Consider the following 17309-nt stretch of genomic DNA (forward strand, 5'->3'; position numbering starts at 1 on the left):
TCATTCCTGCAGTGCTCTCTCAACCCTGAGTTAGAAAGGCTTGTCTCCGAGTTAGCTCAGTCCAAGACCTCTCCCCATAAACTGCCTGGGTTAGGTTTTCCTTTAGTGCCTACCATGGCTGTGGGCTTGCTTATCAGCTGAATCGCTGCCCCCACACAGACCTGCATGTTTCCACTGGGAGCTGAATCCAGCTCACTGGCTCCCAGGTGCCTTCTCCTCTGCAGCAGCTCAGCTCCGAGGGAGGAGGCGGCTGGGAGCAGAGCTCAGCCCTGGCACTCTGCTGGAACCCAGCTGCTGGAGCAGGATTTCAAATCTGCAGCCGGGCTGTATCTCACAGTGGGTAGGAAGCACTTTGCACGGTGTCTGCAGTTACTCAGCTGTTGGAAACCTTTGTTCTGCACTGCTCTGTGTGGAGCTTGATATAGCTCAGATTTTTTTTGGTGCCTGAGTTCTATTACTGTCCTTGCTGGGTATATTTTAAAACTCTTCCACCCAGTGTTTTTTCTTTTTTTTCTTCGTTGTTTTTTGAACACTGTACATATGAATTTATTCCCTTAAGATCTTTCTAAACCAGAGATGCTCAAACTGAGTGTACACGTGACCTTATGGCAATAGGTGGGATAAGTCTAATAGGTAGCTTTGGTTTTCATTCCCAGCAGTTTTTCACAAGGTGAAAGCTACTTTTCTATCATCAAAAATGCAGTTTGTATAAAATGCTGGTTTTGCTCTCTCTTTTGCAACAATGCTGTAAGATCTACTCCAGAGTATCTAGTGGACAAACTCATTATTTCTCAAAGGCTTGCTGTATAGAAAGGGAAAAATACCAAATCTTCTGATGACAGCAGAAAACTAGGCATTTTATCTGAGTTTCACTAAGATATTCTTTGTCTCAGCCAGAAATAGGGCCTCCCCAGCCCCCCACATCTGCCTTGTTCTCAATCTTGAGGTCAAACCTCCTGGCCACAACCCTCTCTAACAAAAAGATATAGACACAAGTTGTAATCTGTGCTATGAAAATCTAATCTGTGACCTAATTTGTTGTGATACCATGAAGAACCTGTCAGTAGCGATCACTGTAACCCGTGGCACGGATGCACTGCCGGCTTTCCAAGAGCGCTCGCCCGCCGTAGCCCCAGAGGGAGCGGTGTCATGCCGAGTGTGCATGTTTGGGCTCCTCCACTGACAAATTTGGGGAATAATATACAGACAACTCTCAGATCACTTTTTTTATCCTCTTAAAATGAAAGTGGTATAGGCAGTCTTCCTATGTGTGGAAGTGAGCCTCCTCTTCTGCAGGCAATCCCTATGGAACAGGCTGGTTTGAAACGTGTGGGAAGGAAAATGAGATGCAATGAAAACTGGACAGTTTTTTCTGTGCACACCATAATAGCTGTTTACCTGTTCATTGCTCATTCCCCATGACCATGGCAGCAACTTGGATGCAACCCACTCACTGGGTGAGTGGTTAGAGGAGTGACTTGTCTGAATAATTTCTTACTAGTGGTAGCTGAGGTTGCATGGGCTGATTCTCAGAGGTCAAAACTGGCTGGCTTCTGGTACAGGCCCTTGAGTCAAGTTTGTTGTCCTTTAAGGAGAAAAACAAAGATCTTCTGTGGTATGTTACTGAAACTTATAGCACCACCAATCTTGCTCTGCAAGGCTAGAGAGGGAAGGAAAGGTTTACAGGTCAGGAATACACAAGTAATAGTCTGAAAAGCTGGGAATTGTATTCCTAAGTCTGTGCACTGCTACATCTGTCAGGGAGAAAACTTAACTGAGGAACTACTGCTCTATGAGAAACAACAGCAGAGCTGGGCTTCCATTTTGATTGTTCTAGAAATAACACTTCCTTTTTAATTTTTTTTTAATATTATCTTTAAAGTGCTTTACTTGAAAGTACTAAATTAAAATGTGCAGGGGCATGCAGTCTATTAATAACTGCTAAAATCTGTGTCTGTGTTTAGTGAGACACCTTCAGTCCACTTGGATTTTGAGATTTAGTAACCTAGATCCAGTAAGATGCATGTGCATGGTCTGATGCCTTCCCTGCTCACCCTCATGGGAGCTACCTGTGCTGCTGTTCAGGCATTTGCTCTCAAGGCATTTGAGCCTCTCAGGCATTTGAGCCTCCTCTTTGTTTTCAGTACTTTGTTCCCTAGCATACATTTGGTGTATGTTACCATAGAATACTTGCATTCCCATAGTAATTTTTGTGTTCTTTTTTTGTATTTCAGTTCCTTTTATCCACCCTGGGCACTCAGAGCTCAAGTTTCAATGTGTTATTTGTTGATTTTTGTTCACTCCAGGCTTTTCCCTCCACCCACTCACTTCCTCTCACAAATGTTTCCTCACTTCACCACTTTTTCACACCCGTTTCTAGCACAGGGTTGCCTCCCGCTGCGGGCAGGCTCAGCACTTCATGTACTGTTCACCTTTGCAGGAGATGGGGGGCAGATTCATGTGCCAGAGGAGGAGCAGAGGCAGGAGAAGGTGCTTGCACATGGGGGAGGAAAGGCGCAGGGGCAGGGAGAAGGGGTCTAAGTGCAGGTGTAGTTTGGAGCAGGAGAAGCAAGGGCTTGTAAGCAGGGTTGGGTGTATGGGTGGACAGAGTGAAGGTAGAGAGGGCAGATGGTTTCATTTGTGCTCATGAGCACAGCACATCGTCTGTGTGTGCACAGCTGAGAGATGGCAGGGATGGGGTGTCTGAGGATTGAGGAAGGTGCATCTCCAGACCACAAGGCAGCCGGGCCAGAGGCTCTGCTCCCTCCCTGAGCCCAGCACAGGCAGGCTGCTCTGCCACCAAGACTTGCTCTTGGAGCTTAATAGCTCCAAGTTTGAATGTACAGTTTTGTTCTTATTTTTAACAAAAAGGTTTCTCACCTCCCCTTGGACAGCACCAATTTCTTAACCACACGGAGTGCATCTGGCAGCCTACAACCTGTTAAAAAGAGAAAAAAAAAGCCCACCATGAAAATAGCATGTCTGTAGTTTTAAATTAGGCAACAGCTAAAATTAGTAGGAACAGGCATGTCTGTGGCTGTACAAACCAGCAGAGAATTAACATTCATCTGATACTGAGCAAGACAAGTAGAGGTTTGCAGCTCACACTTCCCTCGCCTTGTCCCACTCCTGTCCTTGCAGCTTCGCTTCCCTGAAGGGCTCAGTCAGCAGTTAGCAGAGAGCTGTGCAGATGCCACTAACCTTGTGCCAATACCAGTGCTACTTTCAGCACTCTGAAGTGCTACAACAGCCAGAGCATTTTTTACCACACTCCTTTAATTTCTTTGCTCAGCTGCTGTGAATGCAGCCTTGGAAGCATCGTGCTAAGGTCACTTGCTGTCAGAGCCCTGGATGTGGCCTGAGTCCCACGCTGGGGACCGGATCCACCCACTGTTTCCTCGGTGAGATAGGAGCCCCCAAGACACTTGTTTCCTCTCCCCAGCTGTGGTTTATTTTCCTCCACTGTAATTGTGTTGCTGTTAACGGGGCTGCAGTAAAAACCAGTCACTGAATTATTCACCTCACTGGAATAACTCTTGGGTGGTTTGGTTCTTTGCAGACTATTTTTTCATTTTATGTCCTGCTGTTGTTTTCATTTGCAGCATGACCTATGCAAACAGGTTTATTGGTGCAAGTTAAAATGTGCAATATACTGGGTGGGAAACAGTGGAAATTTGCTGGGAGAAGGGAAAATGATATGAAAAAGGAATCTTGAGATGCTGGGGAAGGGAGTTGCAGGAGGGGTAGTTGAGTTATTTGGCTCTGCTGGTGGAGGTGATACATGGCTGCTCCTATTTGGGGGTGGGGGTGATGTGTTTGAGGGAGGGGAGAACAACAAGAGCCTTCACCTCTCTCCCCCTTTCCCTGGGAACTGCCTTGCTAGGCCCTGTGCCCACTGCCAGAGTTGAACTCCTGGGAGTGAATGTTCTTCCACCCCTAGCATATCCAGAGGAATTGGAGGTCACTTGGAAATCAAAATTAAACAATGCCTTAGTGAAGCTTTGAAAAGTTTACTCAAAGGACTGGCGTTGCTCCAGTGCAGTTAAACTGATGACCTCCCTCCAGTAAAATAGCACAAGAGAGGGCTCTGGTTTGGCTGTCAGCAGCCAGCAGTGGCTGCAGAGCTTCATCCTGGGTGGCAGGGCTGGATTCACACTCCTCACACCATCCTCCCACCAGAGCAGCGAGAGCTGGACTGCGTCAGGCACGTTGCTGCCCAGAAGCCTCTGGTAGGGATTGAACTGGAAGCTTGTGAGGTGTCTGGGCTGTTTCAGGCAAGGGGCAGGGACCACCCCAAAATGGGAATGGACATGTGGTTGTTCTCTGGACGACCACAGCAGCCCACAGAGGACCTGGAGGAGGCTTATTTCCCTGGGTCTCATCTCTTCTGCACTGCCCTATGGAGGGACAACTGGAGCCTGTCTCTGTGGGCCTCATCCAGCAGTGTGCTCCTGGAAGTGGACAGCTGCTGCCATCAGGACAGAGTTACGTGATGGATGATTTATGTTCCCTCCAACTCAGTGTTTCACCAGAGACACAGACACACAGGGTAGTGTCAAGGGGAGTATCTCTGTGGTCTGCAAACTCCAGGGATGATTTGGGTTGTCATGGTGGTGGGTCTGGACCAGTCAACAAAACGCAAAGGGAAAAAATAGGAGCCCTATTCCCAAGACTGTTCTGGCAGTTCCAGAACAGAGCAGGGCAGATGTTCCTGCCTGTGAATCCTAACTCTGGCTGAAGGACTTGCTGAAGACCAAATACAATCTTCTGTGCATTAGTGGGTCTGTCTGGCATCTTGCTTACGTTGAGGCACTAAGAAATATTTACTGTATGTTAGTGTTCTCATGTTAGTGCTCTCTGAGTATCACAGATATCCACTGGCAATGGCCTACAGCAATCCATCAAACGAGAATGAAGAAGGCACTCCCATCTCTATGTAAGGGTTGGAACCAAGTTTCTTTTCCAGGATTACTGCCTTGAAAGGAGATGCTTTTAGGAGTGGCTCAAAGTTGCAAATCTTATACTAGGACTTCTTGTGCTCAGAATCCACAGCTGATATATCCTAGTTACTGGCATTACTATAATTGCATTTAGGAGCAAAACTTGCTTTAGATCCACTTGTACCTGTTCCAGGCCTGCTGCCCCATTGTGTGCCTGGACATAACATGATTCACATCATCTCTACAATACATTTATGTATTGAGGTATGAATGTACCCGGGACCTTTAGCTGCTGTTCATACAAAAAAAAAATGGTCTTTTAAAGTTGTTGATGTTCTGTTTGTTCTGTCATCTTTTTCTTAAAAAATGAACTACCTGTTGTGAGAAGCAGTCAGTGGATACACTCAGAACTCTTGTTCTGTGAGAAAATGCCACCTGAGTGGTGACTCTTCCCTCCCTCGTGCCTTTGCACAGGGCTTCCAAGAGATCATGTAGCTGGTACAGGACCAGTAAATTCATCCCCCTGCAGACTCCTGCAGCATGTCAGTCAGTTTGAGGAAGCAAGAGAGGAGAGCAGGGGCCCAGAAGGAGAATACTGTGCTTGAGTGAGCATGTAGAAAAGGACTGATCCTGATAACCCTGTGTGCTTGCTGATCCAACTGGCAGGCCAGAGCACTTTCCAGAGCCCTTGGAGAGGTCCATCTGATTCAAGGCCACCAGAAAGATCGTGGCTTATCAGCACTTTGCCCAATGCTGCACAGAGTTGTTCCTGGGCAGTTGTTTTCATAGAGCTGGATACAGTCATTTGTATACTGCACAGCATTTGGGCTTTTCCTCTTAACTCTGTTGGGCATTCTCATACGTGTGTCTGCGAGGGAAGTTGTGTTCTCACTCAGCACCAAATTGGTGTAACTTCCCCTGGGCAGCAGCTCCCAGAAATGCAACCCCTTCTGCACCAGCCCTGCTGAGGAAGGGGAAGGGCAGAGGCTGCTCTGCAGGGGGACTTTGGCAAGGAACTTGCCTTGTGTTTTTTCTCTTCCCCTAGTTCCTCATGCACGAAATGATCAGAGTCCTCATGCTCCCCCTGTCATGTGACATTCACCAGCTGGGGTGTCTGCAACAGGGAATGCTCATGTCCACTCAAGAGGAGACACGGGCTTCCTGTGAAATCCCCCTGTGAAGTAATAGCACACACCCCATCCGCATTACTACCCATGTGTCCAGCATACCCCAGCCTCTCATCAGCCCTGCTGCTAGGAGACTTTGAGAGGCAGTCAGAGGTGTCCTTGCTGCTGGGGGAAACCAGAGCCAGCCCCTGCAGGCCCTGCCTGACAGTCCCCTCTGTTGGGAGATGCTCACGTACAGGGGGATGGGAGGCAGATGAGCCACGTTTCTGCCCCCAGTGCCCTGCCTGCAGCCATGGCAGTGACCCCCAGGCCTTGGTCCAAGGGCAGGTGCTGGTAGTTCACACCCAGTTGAGACCCAGCAACTTGCCAAGTGATCCTTCCCCAAAGTTGCTCCATATCTGCCTTACCCTCTTCTGCAGGATAGAGCTCAGACCAACACTCAGGCTTTGCTGGATTTCACTAAGGTTTGACCTACGAGGAACTCATTATCTGTCAGGCAGCTGTGGATGTGTTCTAAATGTTTGTTTAGATCATCTTTCTCATAGTGTGCTGAATAATTTCTGAGCTGGAAGAGCGGCCAGAGCATTGACCTGGGAACAAATTAAGCAACCCTCCCTTGGTGTGTTTTTTGTTTTGTTTTGTTTCCTGCACTGTTGGGCTCCAGTCCTACCATGGATTTCACTGACATCAGTAAAACACTGACAAATCCCCCAGGTGGAACTCAGCAGAATCAGAGCTTTTCGGAGATGGAAGCATATTCAATAGTGCAAAAGACATATTTTCAGAGGTTACTGAAACTCTGTCCCTTATCCCAAAGCCTCCTTTTGCCCTAGACACTATTATTGCAAGTGCAATAGGTGAATTTAGGTTCCAGACCCATGAGAGGATGTACTAGTTAATACAGAAAACTAGAAATTGTCCTTCCTCTCTCTGATGTCACTTTTATCCCTTGAGTGTACAGAGATTAAAAGATAGTTGATGAGCATACTAAACATTCATTGCACATTTCTCTTCCAGTATCCAGCTGACCTCAAATCTAGAATGAAATGAATTTGCATTTGTTTCTAAAAGTGTCTCATTTTGTGAATCAAAATGTCAACACATTTGAAAATGGTCCCACATGAGACATCTGTATCTCTTGGATTTTAAATTGCTGGATCAATGTCTCATTAGTACTAAGGGTGTTTAAAGGACAAATTCTCTGCCTACTGCAGAGAAAATTTACCCCGAGGTATGACATTTCACCTGCCTCTGAGTATAAGATTGTTGAATATAATGGACCAGAATAGCAAGATTTGCACATGCTAGTAACAAAAGCGGATGAGCAGCAGATCCCATTACAGAAAACCTTTCCTCTTTTTTCTCTCTCCTCATTTTTCAGCCATTAAAACTTGCATACTCTTTGTAATTTATACTACTGCGCTATTCAGAAGCCTATGGCAGAATTTGGGCACAGTTTAGTCGTGTACCATATGAGTGGATAAAGAGAGCCCTGAAGAGCTTCCACTCAAAAGGGCATGAGGAAATGAGAGCACCAGGGTACATCCAAGGTCTTTTAGCACAAAGCTCCAGCTTCACCAGTTCCTGCGCTGGACCACAGACCTACGAGCCCCATCACGTGCCCTTCTGGTGGCAGCTCTGCTGAGGGACAGGGCTGTGCCACAGCTTGTCTCTGCCCCTCAGCGTGGCTCTGTCCTGAGGGAGCAGGAGGACAGTTGGCAAGTCTCGACCCCCTCCTCCTCAAATGAAAAACAGAGGCAACTGGGCCGAGCTATCAGCAAAATAAAGCACTGCAAATAATCTGAACCCAGGGGCACGGCGAACCTGAGCCTGTGCTGAGACATGTTTACCCGAGGAGGTGCCAACATAACCTAGGAGAACATACCATAAAATTGCACCATACCATCCCTCCCTTGCGCTATCACAGAAACCAGATGCCAGGATGGAAAAGCACCAGGGGATGAATAAAAAAAGCTTCAAGTGTCAGAGAGCCCTCCTCAGCCCTACCTTCTGCTGCAGGCCATCTATGCTTCCCAGCATTCCCTGGTCTACTGCCAATTCCCATCAACAGCTGTGGTTTGTGGTTGTAATGCTCAGCATTTGTCCCTCCTTTCTCCTAGCAGACTTGCACCAAAGCTGGATGTGCAGCATGCAGCAGTTTGGGAGTCCCAGGACTGCCAGAACTGTCCTCCAAGCATGAAATCAAATCCTTCTTTACTCTTTTATCCCCAAGGTCTGAGACACTGTAAATGTGGGTTTGTAAGGTTTCTGGGCCCTTCGGATGGAGGTTGTGAAGAAAGGTTATGTAACACAGTGCTTTGCAATACATCATTTTCTTTCTCTGAAAGAATAGGAAAGTGCCAGCAGTAAATCTAAAGCTGGATTGCCAGCCCAGAAGCCTGCTTACTGCATTTTGCAGATGTGTTCTTTACTCCACCATGCTTATTCCAGTTTCTGTTTCTATGTATTGCTGTTGAGACTGCAAGTTTGGGTAGGAGCGGCTCCAAGATGTAAGCAAGTGTCTGTTAGGAATCTCACTCCCTGTTTCAGGAGGCCCCAGAAGTTCATTAGATGTTTAATAGCTTCCAGTCACCGCTGTGCTGGATGGACTTGAACTGGTGACCGAGGGGGAAAGGTTCTCTCACACATTTACTAACCCTGAGGCATCTGTTCCCCAGACATGAATTTGTCTAATTCCCCTAAACCACTGATGATCTGCCCTGAAATGATACTCCCATTCCCTTAGGAAATCCCTTGGGTTGATATCAAGTAGATAGTTATTTTTGGATTCTTTCCCAGAGAGAGTGCACTGTATTGCTCTGAACCCCACACACCAAATAAATATATCGTCCTACTGTAGCAAAAGTCCAAAAAGTTTTATTGAAGGGGAAACAGATTATTAAAAATTAAGAGTAGTTCACTGTATTGGTTTTGAGCCAAGTAAAGCTAGTAGAGCTTTTGTTTTATAACAGAGATAGAAGTGTAGAATATGAGACTGAATTCATTGCAACATTTAATGCAATGTAAAATCAATTAATGAATTGCAAGGGTTAACTCTGCATTAAAGTGAAACAGACGGCTCACAAGAAATGTATTAAGCATTTTTAAAGATCACTAAAAGCAAACAAAAACAAACAAAAAACTCCCTTACTGACTAGTAAATGCCTGTATTCTTTTTCCTGAGAGAGAAAATCATATGACCATATTTTTACTTCTTTTATCCTAAAGCTCTGGATGTACATGTGTATGTGTGTGCTTTTCCTTTAGCACCTTTCAGAATTAAATAAATCCTTTATAAGTTGATAAGTGATTAATTCTAACAAAATTCTCCCAGGGCTGCCTGTGATACCTTGTGGCAGGGATGGACTATAGTGAAGAGAGACCAGGCTTCAACAAATGTTTTCGTAAGAAAGGCCATAAACAAGGAGAGTTCCAAACTGCTACATATTTGGATCACCCCATGTTGTTTATTGCCTACTTAATTACAGTTTCTTAATTTAAAAGTATATTTTCTATTTCTCTGCAATAACAGAAGAATATAGCATTGAAAAGAGAAAACAGAGTCATTGGGCGAATAGCTGTACTTGTGCAGGATGAGGAAAGTTTTAATATGTTCTTCATTGAACAAATTTAAGGCTTACTGCAGAATAAACCTGCAGCCATTCCTTTTCACTGACAGGCATTATGTTGTAATGTCGCCCCATTGCAACCTTTCCCAAAACATCCATTTCTTCTGAAACCTTTGTCCAAGCCTCAGCATGACATGAGGTTTTTTCTGCACCATGGTCTTCTACTGTCAGCCTTATTTCTTGGTAGCCCTTCAGTCTTCCACTGGGGACACATGCCCCCTTTGCCATCTGGCCACATTCAAGTCCTGAGTGCAGCCCCCTCTGCACTAAACCCAAGCTTGTCACACTCAGCTGCAAAACCTTTCAGAAGCTCAGGGGCAGAGTCTGTCATCCGAGCAGCAGCGTATTGTGCCTTAGGACAGGAGTGACCCCATTAAAACCATTTAGAAGCAAGCACACTTACGAATGTCTCGGTGCACTTACTCTGCTCCCTGCTCTCACATGGTTCCCCAGGCCCTCTCACATCCCTGTTTAAGCTGGTCTTCTTCGAGCAAACCACAGAAATGTTATATTCTCTACATCTGCCCTTACCAGCCTTTTAAAGTAAAATTCAATGGATAAACAATTAAGATTAAAATAAGAATGGGAACATAATGGGAGCATGAAGAAGTAGGTACCACTTGCCTTTTCTTGGAAGAGAAGAAAAAATAATTGAAACATAAAACGTCTTGTGAACAGTGTAACTAATGAATGGTAATTTTCTCCTGATATGGGTTTTGTGTGTCCTACATTTCCCACTGGAGCTTTCTCAATGCAAAATTTCCAGGTTCCTCTGTTTCCACCTCTCCTCTTCCCTGCAATGTTCCCAGTGCCTTTGCTAGCAGCTCCTCCAGTCTCTCTCTTACATCTTGCCAGCTGGGCAGGAGATGACATGTGCAGGTTGCCTTGGCAGTATACACATACTGCTGAGTGTCCAGCATCATAAACCGGATTTCCAGAGCAGTGCAGGCTGTATGTCCTGGGACAAGGAGAATGGCTACAGCCTAATACCTCACAAGAGAAGACTATTTTGCTTCTTTCCACTTGTTCACTGCCTGAGATGGGACTCATTTAGATTCAGGAGAATATGACCCTGCATTTAGAAAATCCTGCTGGTTTGTGATGCAATCCTGCAGAGGTGGCGTGATCATGGGGAAAAGCTTCTTGTTCTAGTCTGATCATTAACTTAATAGGCACCTAAGCTCTGACTCCAGGAACCCAGATGTCTCAGATGGGACTGTATCTAGATTGCTATAAACAGGCACAGAATGTTTCCCAGCTCATGCGTGGGGTTTATCAGCTGGACATAAAAAATATTATCTTTTAATCAATTGGGAAAAGTCAGAATAAGTTTAGGCAATTGCAATGTGCAATATCAGCTTTACTCTCTTTTCTTGCTAACTGAATATTAAACAGCTGCACTTGGTGCTCGATTTAGCCCTAAGCGCCATATTCATGCTCAGGAAAAAGGAAGAGAAAGACGTCTGGTGTGCAGTGTTACAGTTGCTCAGCAAAGGAAGTGTTTAAGTGCAGTCTAAACGCTTTGTTTCATGGCAGCTTTCATCTGCACCCAGTCTGTCCCTCACAGATTACAGCACGGGGGAAAGTCCTGGCTTTCCACTTCCTCTGCTAGCAAACTCTTCCTTGCACTTGGACAGTGAGCAGTAAGGGGTTCTATTTCTATCAAGGCTTCTTAAAACAATTGCTCTCAAAGACTTCACTTTGTAACCCAAATACACCTACCATGCGGGTGATGGATGACTGGGAATTTCTCATCCCACAGAAGGAGTAACCACTTCATACAAGGTCACAGGAAAGCCTACAAGAAAATGTGTGTACTGATGGGGAAAAGGTTTCTTCAAAGTTTTTTACATTCAGACACTGGGTACACTAATATGATTTTAATGTCTGCTGCTCTTTGGAGCATACTGATGGAATTGCATGAAGGTAGCAGTATAATGGGATACAGCAGATGACTGCATCATAACAGTGTTATTTTAATGAGGTAGATGTAGTTGGTGAGCTAATAACAAAATCATAATTTTTTTTCTGTCATTATTCAGTAGCCTTGTCCTCAATATCACTTAGATGACACACAAAGATAAATTTGATTTATAGTAGTTCAAGTGAATGTTGCAAAACCAGTTCAGGTTTTGATCAACTAAGTTGAATTTTACTTTTCAGATGTGACTAAAAAGCCAGGTCCTTTCAAAGCAAATTAGTGGTGGAAGGGAAGAACAGTGGCAACAGTGACACTGCAGTCCTGTGGGGTGCTGAGCACCCTGAGCTTGTGGTCATGTTACTGGAGGTCAAGGAACACATCCTACTGGATGCAGCCTGAGATGCTTGTTCTTGCTTATGTCTTGCCCAGCAGTACCTAAGACTGTTATTTTGTGAAGTCCTTGTTCACTGAATTTTGAAATCGTCCCCCGAGATTGATGGTCTCCAGAGCCCTTCCCTGAGGTGCTTTAGTTAGGTTACCTACTTCCCCAACAGAAGATTGCAACTTCCACTGTGATGTGAAGAGGAAACTAAGTACAGCTCCAGCAAAAGGAACAGCTGAGGCAAAGGGAAATGGTCTCTTCACAATGTCCCTTGGTAACACCTAGAGACAGCCCAAAAATCACTTATGAGCTGAAAGTTATTCTGAGGGCTTCTAATAAGAAATGAATTAAGCACTTTGGAGGGGTGAGGGAGGGGAAACCCCAAAAAACCAAACAGCAACCAATAAACAAAACCCCTACAATGATTACATCACTACAAAGGATGTGATCAAAGTAAAATACTGGTCTTATGCTCCTGAGGTAGACAGAAATCTTACTGAATCAATGAATATTTGTTTCCATCAGGGCAGCACAATTGTGTTTGGTCAAAAAACCCCAAACCAAATCAAAACAAAAAAATGGGTTCTCTTCCAGAGAGTAATGAGACAGTCTAGCCCTCTTAGATATTGCCTTCCCTGTTCTCTAAAACATTGATTCTGTCCATTAACTGGAATGCTATAATGCTGCTGATTGATCTGAAACATTTTGTGGGGAAGATAAAAAAAGAAAATTTGTTTATGAGAAAGTTCCAGTGCAAATATATGGTTTATTTCCTCCTGTGGTCCTGGTGGTTTGCTTTGTTAAATAAACTGGCTTGACTGGGGCTAATGGGAGGTCAAGTGAAACTCTGCCACTCTACATCACCCCTGATTCACAGCCTCCTGTGACTTGGTGAAGCCTTTACTTAAAGGCACTGACTGCTACCCAGAGTGAATAAACCCAGTGACATTTAGAAGCTTTGCTGGAGAAAGGTGCCTTTCATATGAGCAAAGGTGATCGTAGCTTTTCCACTTCTGCAGAAGAATGGGTGCATCTTGGATTTTTCCTCTACTTGAGTGCCATAAATTTGGAAGCACAGCCTGTGGCCATGCTCCTAAACTTGGTAGGGCTGGGTTATCTCAATTACTAAGCAGGCCTCTTCTCTTGCCTGTTTGCTACTGGTGTAGGTTCACCACTGCAACTACTCAAAGTACTTGGCAGTGCAATGGTGTCCATGCAGTGAACACTGAAGAAATTCTGTATTTCACAAATTGTTATAAGCAGCTTCAAGATTTTGGTGTCTAATACTGTGTTCTGCTCTGTTCTGTAACAGTCTACTACTCTAATTCATCTATTTTCCAGTAGAGATAAAACATGATTAAAATAGCTGCAGTTCCTCTTTCCATCTTCCCCTGTGCTTACTGGTCTGCAGTCTTCTTACAGTGCAGGTTTAACACCTGACATTTTCTCTTTATTCCTCTTTTTGCTTCCCTGTTTCATACAGGTAAACTGTACTTTTGAGGAAAGGCAGCAAAATGTGAAAACAAAAGAGCTTTATATTGTACAATCCCCATTATTCTTGATCTCAGTCCCACACTGAACTCTCTTGTGTCATTTGACTTAAAGAAGTGTTCATTGATTGAGTGTGTGCTGTATATGTTAGCTGAGGCTCCCCATACGAAGAGGCTGTGCTAATCATTTGTAGGGAGCCACTACATCACCAGATGAGTGATCCTGGAAATAATTTCAGACTTTGTAATGGCAGAAGAAGAGATATGACTGATGTAATTAGTCATGTGAAGTGACTGGGGCACAGCAAGAGGAGATGACAGGCTTTTCACCAGGTCTGCCAGGGTAAAAAGACTGAACTCCTCTGTTTCCCCACTTGCTACCTAAAAATCAAAATGACCTTTTTTGAGGGGGGAGAGGCATTCTGAGATTGTGCTTGTCTGTCTCCATGAAAGTATAAAACATTGTAATTGTTTGGTATTACAGTATCTGGAAGCACTTTAGGGATCCTTGTGAGCATCCAGTGATTTGACCTTGGTTTTTTGTTTTGTCTGCGCTTTTCAAAATTTATGTAGATTGTTCCTGTTTTGTTGCAACTGTTTATATTCCTGAAAAGCGACATTTATATCAGAGGATTTGTACTATCCAAAATGAAAGCCCTAAAGGACTCTGTAGTGTGAATGTGACTGCTTCTGCCTTCTCTCTACTGGCAGGGCTCTTGAGAAGGTGGGAAAATCTGGACGGGGGGGGCAAAACCTGATGTTAGCTTTATCCAAACTGAAAGGTGCTTTGAACCACAACGGTGTAACAAGGGAGCTCTGCAAAGCTGCCTTTCTTCCATTCTTGATGTTTTCTGTAAGAAATTTCATCTCTTCATTTTTTTAAAAAAGAATAATCTTTGGGAATAGGATGCTTACTTTCTATTTCTATATTCATCCATGTAATGGAAAAGTTGTTGGTGTTCAACCCCCCAAGACAAACAAGGCTGCTGTCAGTGGCCAGAGCACTCTATTGTCCCTGCTGAGTGCACAGGGCAGAGGGTGGCTGTGACTTCCTTTTCCCTTTGGACTCTCTCCCCTGGGCTACCATTAGGCTGAAAAGCAGCCCAAGTATCCAAGTATCCAAACAGCACCTAAGGGCGGGTTCGCTCCTTTGGTTTTATTTACGTATCTGGCCATCCATACATAAAATAAAGTCATCTTTTGTCACTGGCATGTACACACATATAAACAATACATATACATCCAATTGTATATTTGGAGCTTACTAATCTTTTCTTGATGAAAACGCTCTGACCTCTTTTCTTTCCCGTCAGCCATACCTGCCTGGCACCAACATTCCTACTAACAACACAATCCTCGGGTATTTAGCAGCATAGGAGCAGTTATATTTTGTTACCAGTGTTTTATTTTATGATACTAGTTGGCAAATACAATCTTTAATTTTGTTGTGGATTTTTTTTTAAATATTTATTGCAGTAATAGCCTGGTAAAATAATTTTGTATTCAGAAGAAGCAATTAAGAAATTAAAAGTGAGGGCAGAACTAATAGAAAATTGCTGGGTTGTTTAGTCATGCAGCATTTTCTACAGTGTTCAATAATTTTTTATGCTTCAATTATTATGTGGGATGTGGATGTCTTAGTGTGCAGCTGCTGTTAAAGCATCAGTGATGCTCAGGGTGTGGGCATTCTTGCACTTTTGCAAGATGTGAGATCCAAATCACAGAATCACAGAACCATTTAGGTTGGAAAAGACCTCTGAGATCATTGAGTCCAACCTATGACCCAACACCACCTTGTCAATTAGACCGCGGCACTAAGTGCCACATCCAGTCTTTTCTTAAAAACCTCCAGGGACAGTGACTCCACCACCTCCCCGGGCAGCCCATTCCAATGCCCAATCACTCTTTCTGGGAAGAACTTTTTCCTAATGTCCAACCTAAACCTCTCCTGGTGCAGCTTAAGACTGTGTCCTCTTATCCTATTGTTAGTTGCCTGGGAGAAAAAAATAAATCAAAGGTAAAATCAAAGGTATCATACAACTTTAGAGAGCCCCAAGGAGTAAATATAATTATAAACCTGCTCATGGTTTCAGTAGGAAATTTTTCTTATCTAACCCCACCCTACCAAGCGGATTCAGAGAAGATGAGGATGTGGTAGTGACCTCCCATAATCTCAGGAAGGAGGGGGCAATGATCTACACCTCAAAATTTGTATCCACTCGTTGCAAAAAATTCTTTCTGTAGCAGAAGTGAAAAGTCACATCAAGCACTAAGTTCAGCCACTTACACAAATCACACACAAGCAGAACTGGGACTTCTGTCACTCTGCTCAAGGTGCTTCTGTGAAAATCTTCTTTCATTTCTTCTTGGACATCTCTTCTGTTTACTCCAGTCTGTACAAACTTCTCGGACACTCCAGGGCTTGCCTGAATACTCCCTTTTCCCTGCTTAGGTGAAGGCAGCAGGCAGGTATGTGGTGCACCAGCCTTGGACTTTCTTGCCTGACTGTTCCCCAAGGCCCGAAACTCAAGTGTGGTGATTTCTTTTGAGTTCATCAAGCAGTTTTTGCAGCTGAACTACACTCACAAATGGCTTCCTTTATATCCCAGGATACTCTTTTAGCTAGAACACTTTAAAGTTATTAGTACAGCAAATCTATATATCTTGAATCCTAACAAGTTACAAGAGGAACTAAGTTTATCAGTTTAAGTCAACCTATATGTAAGTATGAAGATAAAAAGAGAAATACATTGACATATAATACAATCTCAGAGACACTTTCAATTCTTTTTCTTTCTCAAAGCGGGTTTGGGGGTACCTGGTATTCATTAATATTTGGTAGTTAACAAACTGCTATCAGGCTTCTGAAAAAAAAGTAGCAGAAGTGGTAAGACTTTGAGGTGGTTGGATCGCCTCTTTCAGATTGAATAATCACATGTGATTATTGCTCTACTGATAATACTTTACTCTTTGAGGTTGCAAGTTTTGTCTTGGCAGTATCTGTGTGCTACTGCCTGGCTGTCCCACTCGGTCTCTGAACTGCTCCCAGTGCAGCCTGACACAGTGTGAGCTTCCCTTGGCATCAGAACAACTCACCAGGAAGGTCAGGTGAGACTTCACGGCAAAATTTTGAAAAGCATTGTCTCGATTCCAGGTTACTTTAAGAAAAAACAAACAAACAATAAGAATTTTTTCTTTCTCAGTATGTCTATGTGTAGTTTTACTAAAACAGCAAGTCCCACAACAAGGTATTTGTGCCATCCCTCTGCTTTGGCAATTTACCCATGGCAGAAGTAGAAGCAGTTCAGGGTCTGCATTGTCCCAGTGTAAAGACAACAAAATCCGGGTTGTGATATGGGCAAAGAAAAGGTGAAACCTTCATAAACGGGATGCATACACAGAGAGGAAAACATTTAAGTCCATGAAATGTCCTTAATATGTTTTTGTGTTTAGAGTAATTTAGAATCATGTACGTTGAAAAAGACCTTTCAGATCACTGAGCCCACCTGTAAACTCACTGCCAAATCCACCACTAAACCATGACCCTCAGTGCCACATCTACTCATCTGTTAAACACCTCCAGGCGTGGTGACTCCACCACTTCCCTGGGCAGCTTGTTCCAGTGCTTGGCAACGCCTTCTGTGAAGAATTTTTCCCTAAATCCAATCTAAACCTCCCTTGGTGTAACTTGAGGCCATTTCCTCTCATCCTGACACTTGTCCTTTCAGGGAGTTGTAGAGAGTGATAAGGTCTCCCCTGAGCCTCCTCTTCTCCAGGCAGAACACCCCCATAACCCCATGTGGTTTTTAACCCATTTTTG

At 44.1% G+C, this 17309-nt stretch overlaps 1 protein-coding gene and 1 long non-coding RNA gene across 5 annotated transcripts in view; one reads left to right on the top strand and one right to left on the bottom strand.

The window, feature by feature from the left end:
• Nucleotides 1–17309, top strand: part of FAM49B (family with sequence similarity 49 member B) — a 97669-nt gene that overhangs the window by 2600 nt on the left and 77760 nt on the right. The window lies entirely within an intron of this gene.
• LOC108640413 lies at nucleotides 1423–17137 on the bottom strand. The gene is made up of 3 exons (XR_001921164.2): nucleotides 16586–17137; nucleotides 2881–2938; nucleotides 1423–1585 (listed from the first exon to the last, which is right to left on the bottom strand). It is a non-coding gene; the product is annotated as an uncharacterized LOC108640413 (long non-coding RNA).

The sequence above is a fragment of the Manacus vitellinus genome, unplaced genomic scaffold, assembly GCF_001715985.3.
Source record: "Manacus vitellinus isolate BGI_N305 unplaced genomic scaffold, ASM171598v3 scaffold_1_pilon, whole genome shotgun sequence".
NCBI lineage: Eukaryota > Metazoa > Chordata > Aves > Passeriformes > Pipridae > Manacus > Manacus vitellinus.